General features: G+C 35.7%; 1 protein-coding gene across 1 annotated transcript in view; it reads left to right on the plus strand.

The window, feature by feature from the left end:
• Positions 1 to 16,165: 16,165 nt before the first annotated feature.
• LOC103897674 (heparan sulfate glucosamine 3-O-sulfotransferase 1) overlaps positions 16,166 to 21,135 on the plus strand; it is a 116,103-nt gene continuing 111,133 nt past the window's right edge. The window contains exon 1 of the mRNA XM_009277786.2: positions 16,166 to 16,270. The gene's annotated coding sequence lies outside the window, so the exon portion shown is untranslated. The remainder of the gene's footprint in view (positions 16,271 to 21,135) is intronic.

Below are 21,135 nucleotides of genomic sequence, written 5' to 3' on the forward strand. Positions count from 1 at the left end.
TGCATTGTGAAATGTCTTCCGACTGAGAAGGGCTTACTAAACTCCAAAGAGCGGTACGGCTTTTGTGCGAGTAGCTTTTGTAGTTGGTTGTTTCTTTGCTAAATGTAAGACAAACAATAGGCTATCTTATCCTCCTGAAATTAATTTCTTTTAGTCTTACCAATGGTACCGTGGAAACTTTTTGTGTTCTATTGAAGATGTACTGCTTCCTCAACACCTGCTGGTCTAAATTACTTGGAGACACTGGGAGTATACTTGCTTTCACAGGTATTTCTAACAACTAATTGCCTGTGAAAATTCATTTGGTTATTTGCAAGTTGAAATGACAGGAAGTGTTATGAGAGCAGTAGGTGAAATATATTCCCAGCTCACCCACCTCTGGTTTTTAATTCTATTGATTGAGCTTTAGCGTATAGACTCTATTGCTGCTCCACTGACTACTGTATCAATAATTAAATAATTCAGATTTTATTTCTATATGAAATTAACTCTATGCTATATTGCATGTAACGCTTATGGAATGGTATTCAATTTTACAGTGGGAAAAATTATTCTAGTGAATTGGAAGGAATAATAATGGCATGCGCTATCCTGAACTTCCATCATTATCCCTTCATATAATCAAAATCACAGTCTCATTTCAATTGGCATAGTTCAATAGAACTGTTATTCCCCGCAAAAGTCCTGTAGCATACAAATATTTTGTGGCCATGTGTTCCATGTCATCAGATTCCACCTAACAACTTTTGAACAATTAGCTTGTTAGCCAAGGATCCCAGAGTACACAGAGATACTTTTCTCAGTTAGTCGGGCAGCAAAGCCACATAGATCTCACTCTTTTCAATTCATAACCTGTGAGAATTAGTATCACCTAAGAAAAATACAGAAAAAAAAATGGCCAAGATAAAAGAATTAGATTATACTGCAGTGTTTGAATTCTTGAGGACATAAAAAAACTATCTTACAATTGCAAAGAAAAGCCCCCCAAATGGACTAGACTTACCACATATCATTCAAGCTTTTCCCAATGCAGCATTTAAAAGAAACATTTGATTTAGTAGAAGTTATGAGACTGTGAAATCACCAGTATTCTCTGTTGTGTGCAAACTACACTTGGTTCCACGCTTTATAAATTAGTGCTACAAGATGTTGCATATCTTTAGCATTTATTCATCCATGAATATACAGATATAGACAAGTTGTCTATTTTCTGTTAAGTATTCTTTCCTAATTTCAATTGTGAATTAAATCAGGCATTTTAAAATGATACCTCAAGCATGTTTTAAACGATACACCAAAGACTTATTTTTGTATGACGTACGTTCTGTCTATATTCTCACTTCAAAGATGTGTTGATTGCCTGAATTTTATTGTGAATTACCTACCTGCTATTCATAGTGCAATGTTTAAGTAGGCTTTTGGTGGATCAATATTTTTGTAGGAACTACTTTTGCCATAAAAATGAAGGCTTCCACTCTTTTAAAAAAAATCTGTAGGCAATTTTTATTACTTTGTCATCACTTTTTCACTCAGTAACTTTGGTTAAGCTCTATAATCCCTATTCACAGGGCTTTCACCTATTGAAGAAGACCAGTTAGTCATGTGCACTATTTTAAATTCATATAAAGTGAATGATCCAAAATGAATCATTCATTGTGACTACATATTTTCTTCATAACGGAGTGTATAATATGTGCTACATCCAGGTGTCTTGGTTAATATCTAAGCTGCTGGTTTCAGTGGCACTTCAATGCAAATGCAGACATCCATTATAGCTCACCTGCTTGTTTAGGTAAGCTCAGGGCATACTGTCCATTTTTCATGCATTCTACTTTCTGCAGGAGCCTAACCTGCATAGGAGGGCCAGAAAGCAGCTGTGGTACACTCCAGGCAATTCCTTCCTTGAATGGTTGGCAGGTCGGACCCAGTGGTATGGCTGTGTACCTGTTGTACTATTGAAATGTAGTCTGAGAAATTATTTTCAAAAGGATATAGGATTTTCATGGTTACTCTCATAGTGTTACATGATTAATTATCTCCTGCTTCCAAATCAGAGGTGGTGAATCCACACTGTGCTACACTATTTCATTTTATAACTTGGCTTTTTACCCTCTAAAGGATCTTTGAAGCACCACTTTTTATTTTACTACGTAGATATGCTTGCAAAAATAGATGACTTCTCAGTTAATGTGGTCCAAATCTATAGAGAGTGCTTTGAAGGCGAGCAACCTATTCCTGAATTTGCATTTGCTGAATCCATGTATTAAGAGGGAAAACAGTGAAGAGAACAGAGCAGTGAAGAGATGTGCTGTCATTGTCCTGTCTTGCTTGCATTGGATTCCAAACTGATTAAAGTTCAGTTAAGGTCAGCAATTTAATTCTTAAGAACAGGGGTTTACAATGATCCTGGCTGAAGTTTTAGATCATAACATCACTAACAAGGGTTCTCACTTAGAGACTTCCCTCCCTTTTCCCTTTCTCACATGTTTGTTTGTAGATTTGGCTTGAATTGTTTTCTGTGTCTTTCCCTTTTTATTGCAAAATACATACATAATTAACAATATCTCCAATTTTATATTTTCCTATCTTTTCTTTTTACCTTATCTACCTCTTTCTGTACATTGCCTGAAAACTGAATTTTTGGAAGCTTTTCAGCACTCAAAGGTCTCATATTATCTGCTGGCTAACGTTACCGATTTCTTTATTGATCTACTATCTTCTTTGTCTGTCTTCCATTTTTAAACTATCACAAAGAATAACCATCCCTTTCTTTTACTGGTTAGACAACAATGAGAAAATTGTTCTCCAAAATAAGCACAATTGATGCCATTTTTTGCTTGGAATTGCTAATTTGATCTGTCAGTCATTCCACCAATTTCAAATACAGCTAGAAAATAAAAGTTGGACTAGAAAAAATAGAATGGGGTTGAGTACTCTTTAGCCTTATACAGTCTAGGACAAGACTATAAATACAATGAGACTTCTGCACGTAACTTCTGTCATATTTTTGAATACTGCATTTAAAACACAATGGTTTTATGCATGATTTAGCAACTGAACAAGAATACCATGCCATATTTGCTTTATTAAAATGTTTGAAAGGCAAAAATATTATTGTATGCAAAGAAAGAGTGATTCTGTAAGCAAAAAGTTACAGGTATTTTAAAGGAGGGAAGTATGTGAAAGGAAAATAAAAATTTCTGGTGCCTCAAACTAAGCAGATATCGTATTACAAACATTTTGTTGGTTATTTTCCTGAAACAATTCTATGTTTTGCACCGAATTAAGTGCAGTTATAGTTTTCATATGATTTTCCATTCTATGAAGAAAATAAGCTGGATGGGATTGCAATCACAGTAACAGAAACAGCTGTGTTACAGCTCTAATTTTGAAGGAAAAACAACTGTACATCAAAAAATAATGAGGCTGAAGACAACTGGCTCACCTGTTTGAGCACGTACAGGGAAAAACTTCTATTTCAATTTTCAATTGTGTCTGCACACCAACCAGTGTCAGTCAAAGACGAGGGCTAGCATTAAAAAGGCTAGAGGAGAAAGTAAATAATTATATTTAAAGTATCTGAAGCAATCATTAAAACATGCACACCATGACACCATCTAACACTTATCATTCCTGTCCCCAATTTTCTTCTCTGTCATTGTGTTGCCCTGTGTCGTATCTAAAATTACACTGTAAATTCCTTGGGGGGCGAGTTTTGTGTCTTAATTTATTTTGCAAACTGCCAGCAGTCTTGGGGTGCTGTATAATAATGTGCTGGATCTCATTAGTTTCCAGATATATTTTGATACAAGTAACAGCATGTGTTTAGTTTGCTAACAAGGTTAGTCAAAATCAGTTTTTTTTCCCATTATTTCCTGTTACCCGCTTCTCTCTCTGTGTAAACCTGTGTGCACACAGACATTCACACAAATACCTCTTTGTAGGATCTCAGTCCTGCACATCTGTTAAAATAGTATAGTTTCAGGGTTCAAATGGACAGTATTTCTTTTTTGTATTTCAGTGTGCCTCAAGCTTATAAGGAGACACAGGTGCTCAGTATCTCAAAGGATGTTCTCAGCAATTCAGTCTGCTTATCCCTAACTCAGGTAAAACTTACGATGAAATCAGAGCAGCTACAGCCTGTAAGTCCATGAATGCCTGCAGTTTCTAGTCTCAGATCGCAGCTGTTGGCTCAATGGGAGATTTGCCTTGTGGGGTACTGAGTTTCTTCATCTCTCATTGACTTCAGTGAGAGTTGAAAGGTGCTCAGCAGGTGATGGCAGGTACCCGTGGAAATTTAAATGCTCAGATCACTTTGAGTATCTAAATATTAACACTGAGAAAGAGTAATCCTATCTCGGGAGTGATAGGAGGCATTTTATCCTTATACCTGCCTATCAGTAGGCTGTACTCAAAATGGGCAGTCGTGCTTTCTCTTCCTTCCCCCTCAGTTTGGTGATCTCATGGAAAACAAATGTTTTGGGGGCTTTTATAATTTTTTTTTTTTTTTCCTATTAAATTGGTTACAGAGTGACTCCCTGTGTGATCATGAATTGAATAGGCTGGATCTGAATATTAGGCCAAGGATGGAAAAAGTGGAAACTAGTGGTAGCATCCTGCCATTAGGTGTTTTTCAATATATTTTGAAACTGCACCCAGTGATAGAGCTGAAGGAGAGATCTCGCAAAATTCTGATGATTTATTTGCTTAACTGCAGATGGGAGGATTACTTTAGTTAGAAATTATCAGCATGTTGATGGTTCAGACAGTTTTGTCAGATCACTGCCTAGATATTAGATTGGTTCATATATCTGGAAATTTTCTTTGCTGATATTTCCCCTACAGAGCTCCTGGGTGACTCTGGATTTTCAGAAATGTGAAATAAATCAATTAGAAATTTGAAAATAGCTGAATCTTCTACTGGTAATTCAGAAGGCCTTTGGATCATCTTTTCATTCTAAATACAGTTTCATAAGTTTATTTCAATTTCTTGTGATACTGTATGAATTTGCAAGTTTTCAACAGTCACTTTAAGGTATTTTGTTATTTTTTTCCCCTTCTCTCAAATTTAAAAATATTAGCATCAATGATTAGTGAAGTTATAAGTAGAATCCAACCAATTTCCCAAGATGATATAGATCTCATCCATCAGTGACTATGGATAACTAAAGAAAGCATTTGTTACAGGATGCTCTGTCAACTGTTGTTCCCTGTATTGTGGTACTTACTTTCATTTTTTTTGTTCACATTCAAGTTAAAGCCAAAATGGACGGTATTGGTAATTACTTTTGCATCAGGATTCTGTAGATCACTTTCTCTGCATGTAATGAAAACCAGTAATTTGCACAACTCTAACGTAGTAGCCACGTTAGTGCCTCCCATAATGTATTCAGATTTTTTGAAGAGTACGTATACTTTTTTGATCTTAGTTCTACATGTTTTTTCTTTTTTGCAATCTAGCTTTTTTAAATTCAAATTTTAGATTCAAGACCAAAATGTTCTAGAATCAGAGTCTGTTTACTTAAACTGCACTGCTTCGGGTGATCTGTAAAGCACTATGTAAACTGAGGCCCAAGTTAGTATTTCCTCTGCCTTTCCTTATGCCTGTTGAATGTGCTTACTGAAAACATTGCAATGATGTTTATTAATACTGTGATACAATGAATTTGTTTCTTCCAGGGACAATCTTTGTTTCTTCAGAAGAAAAGCAACAGCCTTGAATTTTTTGTAATCAAATTACTCTCATCTACAGATTGCACATTTTCTTCCTAGAAGCACCAGTTCCTTGAAAGCACATTCACTTCTTTGTGTAACAAAAGAGTTAGTGCACTTCCTTCCTTTAGATTCAGATAAACCCAAATACTAGTGGAATATGTTCTACTTTGATAAATGTAGAGTATACTGTTTGTTCACCTAAATAATGCCACTTAAATTCAATTGCATCTTGCAGTACAGTAACTCTTTTGTACCACTATGTCATCTGCATCTCCCACTTTGAAGATGGAAGATGGTTATACAGATAAATAAAATCAGAAATCAGTAGGAATAGTTATTATTGATACTCATTTGACTTAGTGACTGCTGAATAATTGAAGACTGGGAAGAGTTTGCAAGCCTGGATTCATTAGCTGATTTAATTCAGCCATCTAAAAGTTATTTGTCACTCTGTTAGTCACCAAAACTCCCTTGGTAACTATGAGAGAGAAAGAGATGCTGCCAGAAGGTTCATCGCTTCCATCTTAAATATCTACAGAGGAATCCTAGGCAACGAGCTCAGTCAGCCTGTTTTAAAGATGACTAAATTTAGGTGAAGAAAAAACCCTTCCTCTGCTAGTGTATGTTTGTTAAAAAAAAAAAAAAGGCTTCAAGATTGCCCTCAATGGAACAAGAACTGTGTCCAGTGAGCTAGATAACTGGGCTCAGTTTTTTAGTATGTTTTAATTAGATACTAATGGATTCTCACTATCTGACTGTAGAACTCTATAGTTAATAGAAGTTTGTAATTAGAACTTCATCAAAGGCTTTCTAAAAATATAAATAAGTAATGTCATCTGCTGTTAAAATTTGTAAGTTCCACTATAATATCCACAAAGTTAGGTGGGTAGAGTTTTCCCTATGCTGTACTATGCTAGTTATCCCTTATTAAATTATTGCTATCCCTTAGAGGCATGTTCTGAAATACTTCCTACCTACTTATTTTTTTAGTGCTATTTCTGATTGCTAATTACCTGGAAAGATGTAGGTGACATTTGACCCAAATCTTAAGAGTAAAAAAAAGTGGTTTCCAATCTTCAAAAAGAAGCTTGTGGCTTTCTTCTGATTGACATGAAATTTTATGTTTTGTATGATGAGATAGCCTCAAAACATACATGAACCATAGATCAGAACCTCTCAGACTCTTTACAGTTCAAAATGGGAGGAAAAGAAAGGGCAAAGAGTGAATTTAAAAACTCAACTGCTTGCCCTTTTGTCTACAATTTATCCAGGGCCTGAAACAGCCCACACAACTTAGAATAGCTAATAAGACAGTTGCATGGTTGTGAATCACTGAAGTGTAGTATAACGTGCTTTGTACTCCCCAGACCAAGTTCATCCAGAGATGTTCCTTACATGCCAAAGAGGTAAACAGGTAATGGAAAGCCCAATACTCCCAACAGAAATAGTACCCAAAAATCCTCTTCCTCCAGTTCTTCCTGTAAGCACAATTCCTTTTCTGTTTACAAAGAGGTTAGAGTGTGGGATGAAATTTGGCTCCAGGCATACGTGGTAAAAATAGACTTTTGTCCCATGAGTGAAAGCCTCTACTCTGTCCAGAGCTGCAATAGCAAACACTTCCTTGTTGAAAGACAGAAATACACTATTCCCCATCCCTCTCTCAAGAGGAAGAATACTGGCAGTATGAAAATGACACTTTTCTATTTCAGTAACTTCATATTTCTAGTACTTTGCCTTCAGAGTTCTGCAGATAACTCACTAAGTGCTTTAGGCAATGTTGATCAAGAAAGTTATGTAGAAAAAAAAAATATTAACCAGAACTCATGTTTTACATTTTGCAGATCTTAACTGGCTTTGTGTAGAATGCCAGTGAATAGTGTTTTGTTGTTTTTGAAATGATGCTTGTCTCCAGTGAAAAGAAATCAACAGTGTCTAAGCACTCTTCAAAAATCTACTGTGTGATCAAGGACAAGAAATTGAAGCGAGAGCCTTACCAGTATATAATGTTGCTCTGTGCCATTATTAATGACAGTCTTTGAAAAACAATCTTTAAGTAATCCTTAGTATTTGTAAAGAATTTAAAAATTAATTATGTCACTACATTAAAATGTGCAAGTTTATATAAATTGATGCAATATCAATTGTGGTAATAAAACTACTTAATTTATTCTGATGACCATTTTAAGAAAAAATGTAACTGTTGATATAATATTTTCAATTTATTCACAAATTTGAGAATAGACAAGTTCATTTTATATTTTAATTATCTACAATTTTAGTTTTTATTCTTTTTCTTGATGTTTTATTCCATAGTTGGCCTAAACACTCAGATAAATATACCACCTTATCAAATAAGGTGACTTTCTTTTTTTATAAGCACAGGGGTGCAACTACTTTCTCTCATTTTCACTGGAGAGATTTGCAGAGAATATTCCTCAAGAAATTGTATTTGTAAAATCTGATTTGGACTGAAGTCGCCTCAGCAATATCCTGTTTTCCTTTCACTATCTCACCAGCTGAGATCAGCTACATAGGGTTTAATAGATAGAGTTATGGGGGTTTGGAGGTCAATCATTATCACTAAAGAAGATTTTAAAACTCTGAGACAGATTATTTCCCCATTACCTACGTTGCTCTTCACCCTTTGTGAATTGTGGGCTGGCCAGGGGACAGGGATCCTGCAATGGGAAAAAACTAAAGTAACACCCACTAGACAGGCCCAGTGCTTACCTATCCTTCTTACTCTCATCAGTTTTGTCAGTGTTATATTGGCACTCTGAAATTGTGGTCATCCAACGGTTGCTTGAATTGAATTATGAGACAACAGAAACTGACCCAAGGTCAGAAAGGACAAACAAGTTCAATGTCTTGAGCTGAGCCATCTGGTCTCATTGCTGTAACCGATTTATTAGAAAACTCAAGTTTTTGCCTGGGTAGGACCAAAAACTGGTTGCAGGGCATATAAACACCATATTGTTTAATTTATGAGATGACAACTTAATAGTGTGTGGCAGATTTAGTAAGGTCTCTAAGTAAATAAATAAATAGCTTCTGATCAGCCAAGAAAAAAAAAAAAGAAAAAAAAAACCACAACACAAAACCATCACAAAATGCACTGACTTTTCCTTTATTCATTTCCAGGCACCATTTAGTTCAGTGCATAAAAGAAGGGAATTGCTTGAGAAGAATGAAAATATTCTAGATGACAAAATCAGAATGTAAGACTCAAAGAATAAAAGGAACCTTGTTTGGGGAAATGCCTAGGGTAGCAATTTTTGCCAGCTCGATGAGAGATTTCTTGATGCACATTGTTGCGGAGTTTAATGTTGCAAAAAAAAAAAAAAAATCAGTTCAATATTTATTTACATGGTCATGTTTGGTGATAGAAATAGGTATGAGTGGAGCTGCTTTACTGTTACTTTAACGTGCAGGACAAGAATTAAATGTGTTGATATGTCATGGACAAATTCATATCCTCTTCTGAGGAAAAATCCAAATGATACAAGTTAAATATATTAACACAACATTTTACAAAAGGATAACTCATGATATATCATTTATTTCCATGAGTTATAGATGACCTCATAACTCATGAGTGATGGAGCAAAACAGAGCTGGAAGTGAGTTATGAAAAGTCATCAGTAGAAATAAATGGTGTATACAGAATCAGCCTGCTCTACAAGTTCTCTTTATGGAACACCAATTTTCATTATAGACTGTGCATTGATGGACTGTAATATTTTGTATTAAGTGCTGAAGCAACATTAGTGCCTTGGTTGAAGTGTGAGTGCCTGGTGGTATTGCCAGTGGTTTGGAAGTAAGTAATAAGCATGCATGTAAAGATAAGTAAAGGGTTGTGTTACATTTTTCACCCTTGCTCCTGAAACTGTTATTACTAACACAGGCAAAGAGGAAATAATTACAGATAGACAAGAAGAAGGAGATTAACAAATTGTTCGTAATTTTTGGTAAATTCCTCATCAAACAGTACAGAGATCCTGTTTCCCAGAATTTGCAGACAGCCCTGTATCAAATACAGAGGAACCGGTGGAAAGCAGGTGGAGCCAGAGGAGAAATGAGAAATGAGTTTGGAAGAATTTGCTTTCATCCGACTGGCTGTAGAAATTACCAGGAAAGAGAATAAAATTCCAGGTACCTTGTAGGGAGCTGAATTGTCTTTGTGTATATCTCATACTCCTACAGTGTTTTATTAATACCAAAGAGTTTCCAAATGAGGAGCTCAGTCACTCTGTCTTCTCTATGAGGTAAACGGAAATAACTCACCTGAAATATGGCTCATTCTCTAAAGGAACCTATCTTTGTATCTTGATTATATAGGAAATGTAGACGACTTAACTGAGCTTCAGTGCCTCAAAAGACACAATAGATGCGCAGCTCAAACTGCGCTTCAGTATGGTGCTCTGCAAAAATGACTACTGCAAAGTATACACAAAGGGTGAACAAATGTGGGTAGAGAGGTGAGGTAACTTTGGCCAGTTCAAGAATTGTGGGTGCTGATTGCTAAAAATGAGAGGGTTAAAAAAGGGAAAAGTTATTAAAGCTGGAGAAAGCTGCCTTATAGAGAGGCATGACAAAAAAGAACTTGTTCTCTATGGCTTCCCAAGGAAGAAGTGACTTGCTTATGATCTAGAAGTACAAGAAAAAAATATACTAAGTGTTAAAAGACTATTTAAGCTAGCAGAAAAAAAAATCTTGTAATAAGAACTCCTGGCTGGAAGCTGAAGCCAAACAAATTCAAGTGAGAAATAAGACACAATTTCACAGCAGCAATGGTATTTAACCTTCAGAGCAAAAAGCCAAGGGCAATGTTTGATTCTCCATCTCTCTGCCTTCAAATCAAGACTAGATGTTTTTCTGTAATACGTTAAACATAAACTACTGAGCTGAGTACAATTGAAAATGAAATTTAATGACCTATGATATACAGGGTCAGAATAGATGATCTAATGGATCCTTCCTGCCTTGAACTGTATGAAAAAGTTAATGGAGCTGCACCATTTTACAGAGACAAAGAATTTGTCTTTCATGTCCATTACTCAGCACTTTTTTCTTATTTTTTTCAGCTGGCCTATGTAAATTCATGTAGAACTGGCTTTCCTTTGAAGGTTTATATTCCATGTATTACTGTACTGAGATACAGAAGGCCTATCAACTCCTCACATTAAATTTGTTTTGCAAAATTATTTCAATTTTCTAAAAGCATTAATGCCATCCTCATCACTAGTTAATGCCAAACAAATATGCTTGGCAATAGGGTCTTTGCACTCACATGTTTGTGCCCCTAATTAATTCAGATGTAATCATTCGCTACATCTTCATTCCCATATTTCTCCTCCTCTGTGTCTCTGAGGTTTTTTGGTAATTAGAGAGTTGGAATTACGAATTCTCGTAGTCTGGTGGGGTTTTTTTACCTTCTTTTTCTCACCTCATCTTTAAGCAGAATTTTATTCTCATGTCTCTTCTTGCCCTGGAGGTCTGTACAACCTCCCCAGTGCTATCCTTATTCTTTTTCCTATCTAGTAGCTTAATCCCAGATTGATTCATTATATTTCTCCGAGGCTCACTATAGCAATTTTTCAGTTCTGATTTTTCTCCTGATAAACACAGCTCTGCTTTCCCCCCTGTCTCTTTCATGTTTTTGTCTTCCAGAAAGTCTGGAAGCCCTGTGTTTAGAATTAATATCCTTCCTTGGGAATAAATCATGTTTCTCATGTAAGTACTACACTGCCATGCATTTGATTACCAGATGTTCATATTTTGAATATCATATTTCTGTAATAGCATCTCCAGAAACAGTATCCTAGTTACACACTGGATATAGAGGCACCCCATGAATATTTTATAACTCTGCTCATGGATGATTCTCCTAAAGTGTCTTTTACAGCTTAGTTTCATGGTGAATCAATTGTCCCATTGTTGAACAAGTTCTTTTTAACCATTATCATTAGTTCTAAGCCTCAGCTCTCATTGCTCCAGTATAAATAATTATACACTCTTTTTCTTCTTGTGAGAGTATCTCTAAAAAAAGGGGCCTTATTGTCACTGTTTTGGTCAGGATCTGAACTTTCTAAAGGACAGTGGGAATTCTAGTTTTGGGCAGTGGAAATTTCAGTAACTGACTGAACTAGTGAGTCCTTTTAATTCAGTGTCATAACTTTGATAGCAGGCAGTGCCAGATGCTTGATTGGAGAGTGAAACAGTTGTTCAAAGGGAAAGTTTTTATTTTTAAAACATGTCAAGCACTAACTGGCTTACTTTTTAACATGCAGCTTATCTACTATTTATACATTAATATTTTTCTTTTTGATTTTTGGACCACTCTAACTTCTCCTGATGCCTTTTAGAAAAGAATATTTCATTAGTTGTATTCATCTTTGAATTGTATGTGGAAGGTGTGAACTGACATGCATATCCCAAACCCAATTAAATTAAAATTATTTCCTGTGATTTTTGGACCACTCTAACTTCTCCTGATGCCTTTTAGAAAAGAATATTTCATTAGTTGTATTCATCTTTGAATTGTATGTGGAAGGTGTGAACTGACATGCATATCCCAAACCCAAGTATATTAAAATTATTTCCTGTCTCTAACAGTTAAGGAGGTATACCTCTCTCCCAACATCAAATTATTCCATATGACGTGAGGCGTGTTTGATAGTTTTCCACTGATTTCTTCTTGTTGCAAAACTCAGTTACTTAAAATTGTAGAAGATTTAATTCTATTTATTCTCTTCTCTGCAGCTGAATGATTTCAAAGCCTTGGTTCTCTGAAGTTTTAGTTTATATGTACTTTTAACACTTCTGTCATCGGCAAACTTATTCCTAAATGCGTATTAGGGATGAAAATTTTAATAGCTAAATCTTTCAACTAGTAAAACCTTTAACAGCATAGCAGTTTGGTTCTGGAGTAAGATTTGGACCAGCAGACTGAGAGGAATGACAGTCTCTAAGAAATTCTTTATTCTGGTCCTTCTTTTAGAATGTTTGGAATTGAAGGAAATTTTAGCTTGTAAACCAACTGTGGAGTAGAAAATAAACTGTAGATAAACTTCAGATGTGAGCTGAACCCATTGTGGTTTCTTTTTAATGGCTAACACTTAATTAGAATCTTGCTTGTTATCAATTACAATTGCTAACACTTGAATCTGTGGGGGGAAAAAGACATAATTTTCCTACCATTAAAATTTAAGCTGCTTTCATTTTGCAGGATTTTAGATAGTGGGGTTCTTTTCATTTTTACTAAAATGTTTACAGGTTTTTGACATTTTAATCAAAATAACTTCATTTACTAAAATGTTGGGGAAAATAGGTTTTGGTGAAACAGTCTTTGTGGAAATAGCAATAAATGTTGAATTAAAAATGACAATGTTAAGGAAAACTATACATAACAGAAAATACTGGAAACATGGACAGTTTTAACTAATTTTCAGGGGAAAAAAAGGTATTAGAGTGTAGACCCTGAAAACCCTTACATACATAGTGGCAATAGAGATAGAAAGAAAAATTACAAGTTTGAAATATTCTAAGTTCACCTTTTTATATAAGTTCATAAACTAAAACCATTATAATCCATGAAAAAAGATTAACAATTTTTTCCAAAAAGATTATATAATTCTTAGATCTTTTTTGAAGATTTATATTATCCTGAGATTAAAAAAAAGATTTGACAGTAATGCCTAGAGCATCTCAAGAACTCAAACAGAATCGGTACTGATACTTGTCTAAACGTTATCTCAAGTAGGGATTTGAGAGCTATGAGTATGCAGTGAATGCTGCCCCAACAACATGAACACAAAGTGAAGGGCATCCCCAAGTTACATAGAGGCTGGATCTGCTTGTGAGGATGCTTCACATTATTATATTACATGACATTGTTCTACTTTGTGTAGAAGGTTCCTATAACCATCTTTATGGCCCATTCATTGTGGACATTTAGGACAAAGCAGGACTAGTATCACTAACCTAGAGTATAAATTCTGCTGCTGCCTGAAGCTCTTACTGAAATGTGATGAAACAAAGACTGAAAGGATTCTAAGTCCCTGAAGAGCAGAGATTGGGCTGAGACCATGGTGTTCCTGTCCATCCACTTTCTTTTAGATTATTTCTGATCAAGATGCTATTTTTTTCAAAACAGGGAAAAATCCTGAACCAGATAATCAGTCATATTATCATGGGAAAAGGTATTCTTTGATGTATTTTTCCTCAGTAATCAGCAGAAGGGAAAAATAAACCATCTCCTTATCAGAATTAACATACAATTTACACCATGTAAAAATTGGATTCCTGGAATGAAGTAAATTCACATTTTTCCTGGTGTGATTGTCAGAATTGTTTCCAGTATCTCATTCAGACTTTCATGTCTTCATCCTAACATTCTACTGTGTCATTTGCCATCATTCAGGAGGACAGGTAAGGGCACAGAGCAGAAGCATAAAACTGATGCTCAGCTCACCCATAAACTCAATTGGAAACTCAACATCAGAAAAGATGTTCTCTTGAGTAATTTTTTTTTTCTAATTTCAGTATAGATGTGGAAAGATATGATTTTGCAAGAATAAATTATTATAATGGAAAAAGATGAAGTGCCTGCCTTTTTCCTACCATGCATATGGGTGTAAAGCTAATATTCAGATTTAGCACATACATTAATATTAGGGACGTGTTGATAAAAATATGATACAAATTAATTCTGTAATATTCCATATCACTTTTTGTATTTCATTTCCCCATAAACAGAGAATAGCAATACTAACATGACCACTAATTCCAATCAGAAGTCTGTTAGCTAGTATTTTGGTATTGTGCATTCAGCATTTTGTAGGAGAGTTTAAAGTTAGTTAAGTTAAAGGAATGCTGATGTCCTCTAATGCAAACATACCTGTTGGATGATGTGATCTAGGCTTACCTTCTTTCTCAGTCTTTTTAATACAGTTGTAAATATGAGAGGCTTGAGTGTGTGTGGTAGTCTGTCAGATAATTGTTAGAAAAACACCATTTGCTTGAAAAACATTGTGGGAAATGTGCTTAATTCCACCACTAAGAAATAACACCAAAACCTGAAATCCTATGAGAGACACTTATTCTCCAGTCCATTTGTGTATGTAAGTGTAAATATACAGGAATGGTGAGATTATCCACTGAAATATATACTTAAAAGGAAACCCCACTGAACATTTCCTAATAATTCTTAGCAATTAATTTAATTTTTTTAAATTGTGTTGGACATCAAGCTGATGTTTTTATAGAACTACGTGTCACAACCACAAGATCTTACTCCTGTTTGGTAACACTTTTCTTTTAGCTATCCTTTGGGTTTTTTTCCCAGGTGCACTACTTTACATTTATCTATACTAAATGTCATCCACTGTGAGAGTTTGCAGTCCTTCCACGAATCAGGGCAATTCATGACAGTGAAGGCTATCTGAAGCATGTGCCAGAAAAGTTCACGTAAAAGTACAGTTGTTTAGGAGAGAAGTAGAGTTCAGAGGCAGCTACTTTCTGCAGTAGGTTTTCCATCTCTGGCAGTGGGCAGTCATACAGATTATATTTTTCCTTTGGAGCAGTAACTCTTGAAATAGAGTAAGTACCAAGGAAATGCAGATTCACAGCCTGAGTTTTTTGCATTTTTTTCTTTTTCCTATTTAAAAAATGTAAATGGAAAGTGCTGTTTTCAGCATTTTCTTTTAATTTATAGCAGTTCTTCACCAGGATAATAAATACCAAATTATTTACTTCAGAGGATTGAGAGGATTACTTAGTTAATGTTTAAAAGGACTTTGAAGATAAAAAGCACTATTGAGCTGCTTAAGACTTACTGAATAGTTAATTATCTAAAGGTCCCATTCTCCCCCCTACAGGTTATTTCTATGTAGGGGAGAGCAAACTCTGAGCTTCATATCATGACTTTCAAAGCCAGGCTTTTTAAATATTATTGGTTTCAAAAATTTGCTTTCTTAGTGGCCTGAATCTGATTCCTTTGAAGTCAATGGCAAAAGTCCAACGTATTCCACTGAAGCATGATGTAGCTGTTCAGAACAAGTTGAAACAATGGTTAGAACCCCTGTCCACATTATTTACATTTTGTCTTACTTAGTGTGTACATATATATGTGTATATATATACATACATATATACTCACATGCACATACATACATATATACACTCACACGCACACACATATATATGTGTGCACACACACAGTGGTTTGTGGATGAGTAAGATATGTTTTTTAATTTGGGACTTTAGGTATATGGAACTCATTCCTTCATAAAGAGCCACTTCTAGAGAGACACACTGACCTTGCTGGGAACCTCCACAGCCAAAATGGATCCCATTACAAGATCTGAACAGAACAGATGAATGATCTTAGCAACAGTGGGGAAAAAATAGCTCTCGAAAGGGCTCCACCTGGCTCCTGTACTCTGGCCGCCTCACAGCTAACACAGATACCTCATACGAAGAAATGGAGAAAAAGGAACAAGTTTCTGAACCCAGCGTTCGGAGTCAGCCCTTGTCCACAGTAGAATCATTGAAGGTAATTACCAGTCCTTCCTTCAGTATCTTAACTGTTAAAAACATCCTAAGTGATCAGTGTAAAGTAAAAGTTACTCTGTATGCTGAGGACAGGAATCTCCCTTTGGACTAAATAGTTTGGGAAATACTGTTGCACACATATCAGATCTTTACTGTAGAAGACCAACCAATACACATACTTAATTTTGCAAACATTAAATACCTCTTGATTCTGGTATGACTGATTAGGAGTCAGATGTTAAGTATTTGTTAACACTAGCATAATTATGGGTTAAATTCATCAATATATGCCATTTGAGAAAAAGTCATGAGAGTTATATATTTAACTGGAGTTCATAATTGATTCCTCCCAAAGATAAAGAACAGTATCTCAATCTGAACTCATTTAAATTTGACCTTTTAATGTGCTACAGCAGCATGCTATCTTATGCTTTCAGCTGTGTTGGCTCTTAAATCAGGGTCTAGATGTAAAAGGTCATGCTGAATTCTTGAGCTACATTTTTAACAAGAACCACTCTTAAGTTTTTTCATGTTTAATACCAAGAACATGCAGGGATCATAAGAAGAAAGAGTAAAAGAATGAGAAGGGATTTGATTAACAAATTGGTCTCTGTATATCCTATTCTGTTTGCATACACTAATCTGATGATGGGAAGCACAGCTAAAGAAGTGATGGTTAAAACACAATGCTATGAAATAAAAAATTAGTTGATCTTTCTAGTGAGAATGTAAATCTTGAGTTAAAAATGGAATGTTTGGCCCATATGTGTCAGACATTTCCAAAGTACGGAAGTTCATTGTAAGTTTATGGTTTTATGCTTCTAAAATATTCCTCTCCCACAGGATCTCATGAAATATGTGTGTGTTTACAGGAAATTGCGGAAATAGTGACTCATCTTTTCAATAATTTACACAGGATAATTTCTTGAAAAGCAAGATCAGCAGGAGCTTTTTTTCCTGATTGCAAAGGATTTGGTTAGCTACCTCTGGATACTCTCAAAACAAAGAGAATTTTCAAAGTAGACTCTAAATGATGTTTGCTCTTTGGCAATACAGTTTTACTTGTAGTTGCTCCAGTCCTTTAAACCACAACCTCATATCTGTTACTAGGATTATTCAAAACTTCGTTTCTGTCTGATGTTATATTTTCCAAACACTGTTGTACATAAATGTCACAAAATGCTCCCAACACTTAGAAATCACTCAGGTTTCTCCAGCTCTTCTTGGGGTATTTGTACGTATTGTCTGTAGGTCATGGTGTTTTTCTTAAATGTGATTTGAAAGACTGAAGGCAAGTGATGGTCAATGCTTCTAAAAAGTGATCGAAACCTAAATTATATGTTCTATCCTCGAATACTACGAAGTGGAATGGCATGATGTCACAGAGGGAAATGGAACACTAAACGTTGTGACACTGCTAAGTTCAATTTAAGTGGACCAAGCAACAAATAGGCTGTGTCAGAAAAAGCTTTTCACACACATACACACAATTAACTGAAACCCACCCCAATTACCAGCCCAGTGAGGCAGCACAGTGAAGCCCAGGGACATGTGACACTCCCTCTGACCAGCCTCTGTGTCAAGATCTTGGGCAGAAGCTCAGCGCCGACACATAGCAGTTCCACCTCAGGCACTCTGCTTCTACACTGTGTTGGGTGTCCACATAACAATGTTCCCCCCCAACCCCAGCTTCTGCTGCCAAATGTCTTTACAGCCAGATGCTGACACAAGCTGCCAATCAGATCACAGTACACCCTTCCAGCAGTTTCAGGTACGATTCTCCTGTCGGTTGTTGATCCACGGCCCACACTAAGGCTCATTACACTCAGATCCTCTTTGCATTGTCATGTCAGCCATGGCTCATTATGCTCAGGCCTTGTTTGCAAGTGTCCTCTTGGCCATGGCTCTTTATATTCAGTCACTCAGCCCTTGGTGAAGGCAAAGCCATGATGCTACCATGTCAAATGAAGGATATTTTCTATATACCTCCACTCAAAGTAAGCATTTATTCCTGTCAGAGGGTAGTTTATGAAACTTCGGGATGATTTTCTATATCATGTTTCTGCATCCCAAATACTGGAGCTGCCTGTGGATGGTCTAGTCCATGATGTAAGTTACAAGACCTATTTGGGTTCCTCCAATTCACAGCTGAAAACCAAGCTCCAAGGGGAACAGGAATAATGTATAAGCAATATGGATATGATGCCATTTTTCCTTGACTGCATCCCCTATTGCAGGAGCTGCAAGAAGAAGGGGGATAGAGTCACCACAACAGATAAAACATACCTCCAGGATATTGTTATAATGATGTCAGAAATATAATGAACTCTGAAGTATTTCTTATAGACAGCCCTGCAGAACCTAACAATATTTTCATAATGAAGAAAATTCGGGAGCTTTGTTGCTAAAAAATAGAGCAGGTTCTTGCAAATGCTCAAACATAACATGATGTCCAGCATAATGAATATGTTAAATGAATAGGCACAGGATACAGAAAATGTTCTACAAGTCTGCTCCATTAATTTTCTAAGAGAGTGAGAATCTGCTACAACACTGGAATTTTCTTTTGGGATTTTCTAATTTAAAGCTTATTGTAGTCTAAATTTTATTCTGAGGCTGCAAAGAGTAGCTAATGAAATTTGACCTTATAGACAAAGGGTGAAATAAATAATATTAGTACTGATCAATTAAAAAAGCAAAACCAGTAAGCACGCATTTTAAAAGTACGTATGTAAAAAGTACATTTCTGAACTGCAGAAGTATTTTAAATTCTTGCAGTGACCTGTATGACCTTCTCATCAATATGCCCCACATGAATAATGCAGCCACCCCAAACTCATGCCATTAAAAATCGTAATAATTGTCTGACATGCACATGTAACATTACACTGGAGATCAATTTGGCCCAGAGCATTCCATTAAAACACAAAGTGAGTTTCAAATGTATATGGTAAAATGAAACATCAGCTATAATGAAAAAGGAAGCAGAACAGAGTGGGATTTAGGTATTGGTATGCATTTTCCTTTAGAGAACATTTTGCCACGCTTGTACTGTACATAATGCCATTCTATATTTGATGTACAATCAATCCACATTTTATTTTGCTTTTAAAATTATCCTATAAAAAGTACAAGGCAATCAATGTACTGTGCTCTAGAGAGATGGTGGTATTATTTGAATTGCTATTGCTATTTAATATTTAGTTTTCAATAAAGCCTTGATTATGGTCCATTGTATTAGCTACCATACAAGTACTTAGGAAGACGTGGCCCCTAATCTAAAGTTCAGCATCTCTGTTTGAATTATGAAGCTTTGATAAGCTTAGAAAAAGACAGGTAAAACACATTAGAGTGGCCTGGTTATTATTTGTTCTTCATATGTTACCCCTGAACATTCAGAGATTGAGATCACGCCACCACCTTGGCATTCTCGTATCAGTTCATATAGCAGGATACCTAAGAAATCATTCTACTGAAATTAATATTTTTTAAGTGATCCTAAAGACCTTTGACACTGCACAATAGAGTATTGGACTTTACATAGCTTAAACGGATTGTCTTCATAATACTCTGCAGAGTTCAGCCCCTTACTTTAGCAGTGAGGAATTCAGTCACAGCTAGATGAAAACTAAAAAACTACTACTGGGTGTGTTTGCCTTTTGCCAAGCAGAAAATCTGCCCCCATAGATGTCCTTGACATGAAAAGCGTATTCCAAAGTGTGTAAGAGGCAAAGCAAGAGTGGATCAATGATTGGAGAAGGTCATTTAAGATTTCAAAAATCCTGGACACGTTGGCTTGACCAAAGAGTGCAGGTGAGAGCTCTATTAGTGCATTTATGTAACTTTAGTGGGGTTACCAGTGAGGAAAGTGCACATGGAATTTTTAATGTGTCTGTGAAAGTATTGTGAGGCAGACTTATTCCCAAGAGACAATAAATGTACCCTTTGGATTCCTATGTCTATAAAGCCATCGTGGCTACCATGTACATTGGTATTTTTAAATCTCAAATATGATCAATTGCATAAAATGAAGACCTACATTTATGCACTTCTCCCCACTGTAAAGTATTTATTAGTTGAAGGAGGCAGCCAATGCTTCACAACTTGCCAGTCTGCGTGAGGCTTTAAGGACATTTGTAATAAAGTAATGAGTTGATGTCATTGTACATGTGCTGCAACTAATTTTATGTAGCCTCACAGTTTTATGTTAAAACCAAATTTTTAGTCCATTTATTCTGCACTGACTAAAACAAATTTACTCTTACATTTCCTTGCTTCCTTCTTCAAATTAGGATATAATAAACAATTCCTTAATTTTTTGACAGAAAAAAGGCAGATTTTATATAACAAAAGAATACAAAATTGCTCTTTTCCAGGCTAATATGGTACACACCAGATTTCAGCCTGTAGTGAATTTTGTACCAAAGTGGTAAACAGGGATTTGGAAGAGAAATACTGACAGGTCTGTTACTAGCATTGTAATATTTTGGAATATGAAAAGTTTCTGAAACTTCCCATCATATATAATTACAGTACTTACAAAAGCATTTCCCAGCACAGAAAAAGGCTAAACTTAGTAGCAGCCAACCTGTCATTCTGCCTCCTTTTTCAGCATTCCTGCTTTTCTTGGAGGTCATTTTTAATGAGTCTGTACAAGCACCTGAAAAATCAGGTGCATAAATTAACTACCAATTAAGGTATTTAAAAAAAAAAAGGAAAAATTTAATTGCTAGTTTTTATATATAAGTCCACTCATTATCATGCAGTATGCCTGCATGTTTATCACATAGCAGTTACTGAGGCTCCAAAGAAAAGTGATTGTTGTGGTTTAACGTCAGCTGGCAACTGAGCACCACACAGCCGCTC

Source organism: Aptenodytes forsteri, unplaced genomic scaffold (genome assembly GCF_000699145.1).
Source record: "Aptenodytes forsteri isolate BGI_AS27 unplaced genomic scaffold, ASM69914v1 Scaffold15, whole genome shotgun sequence".
Classification (NCBI taxonomy): Eukaryota; Metazoa; Chordata; class Aves; order Sphenisciformes; family Spheniscidae; genus Aptenodytes; species Aptenodytes forsteri.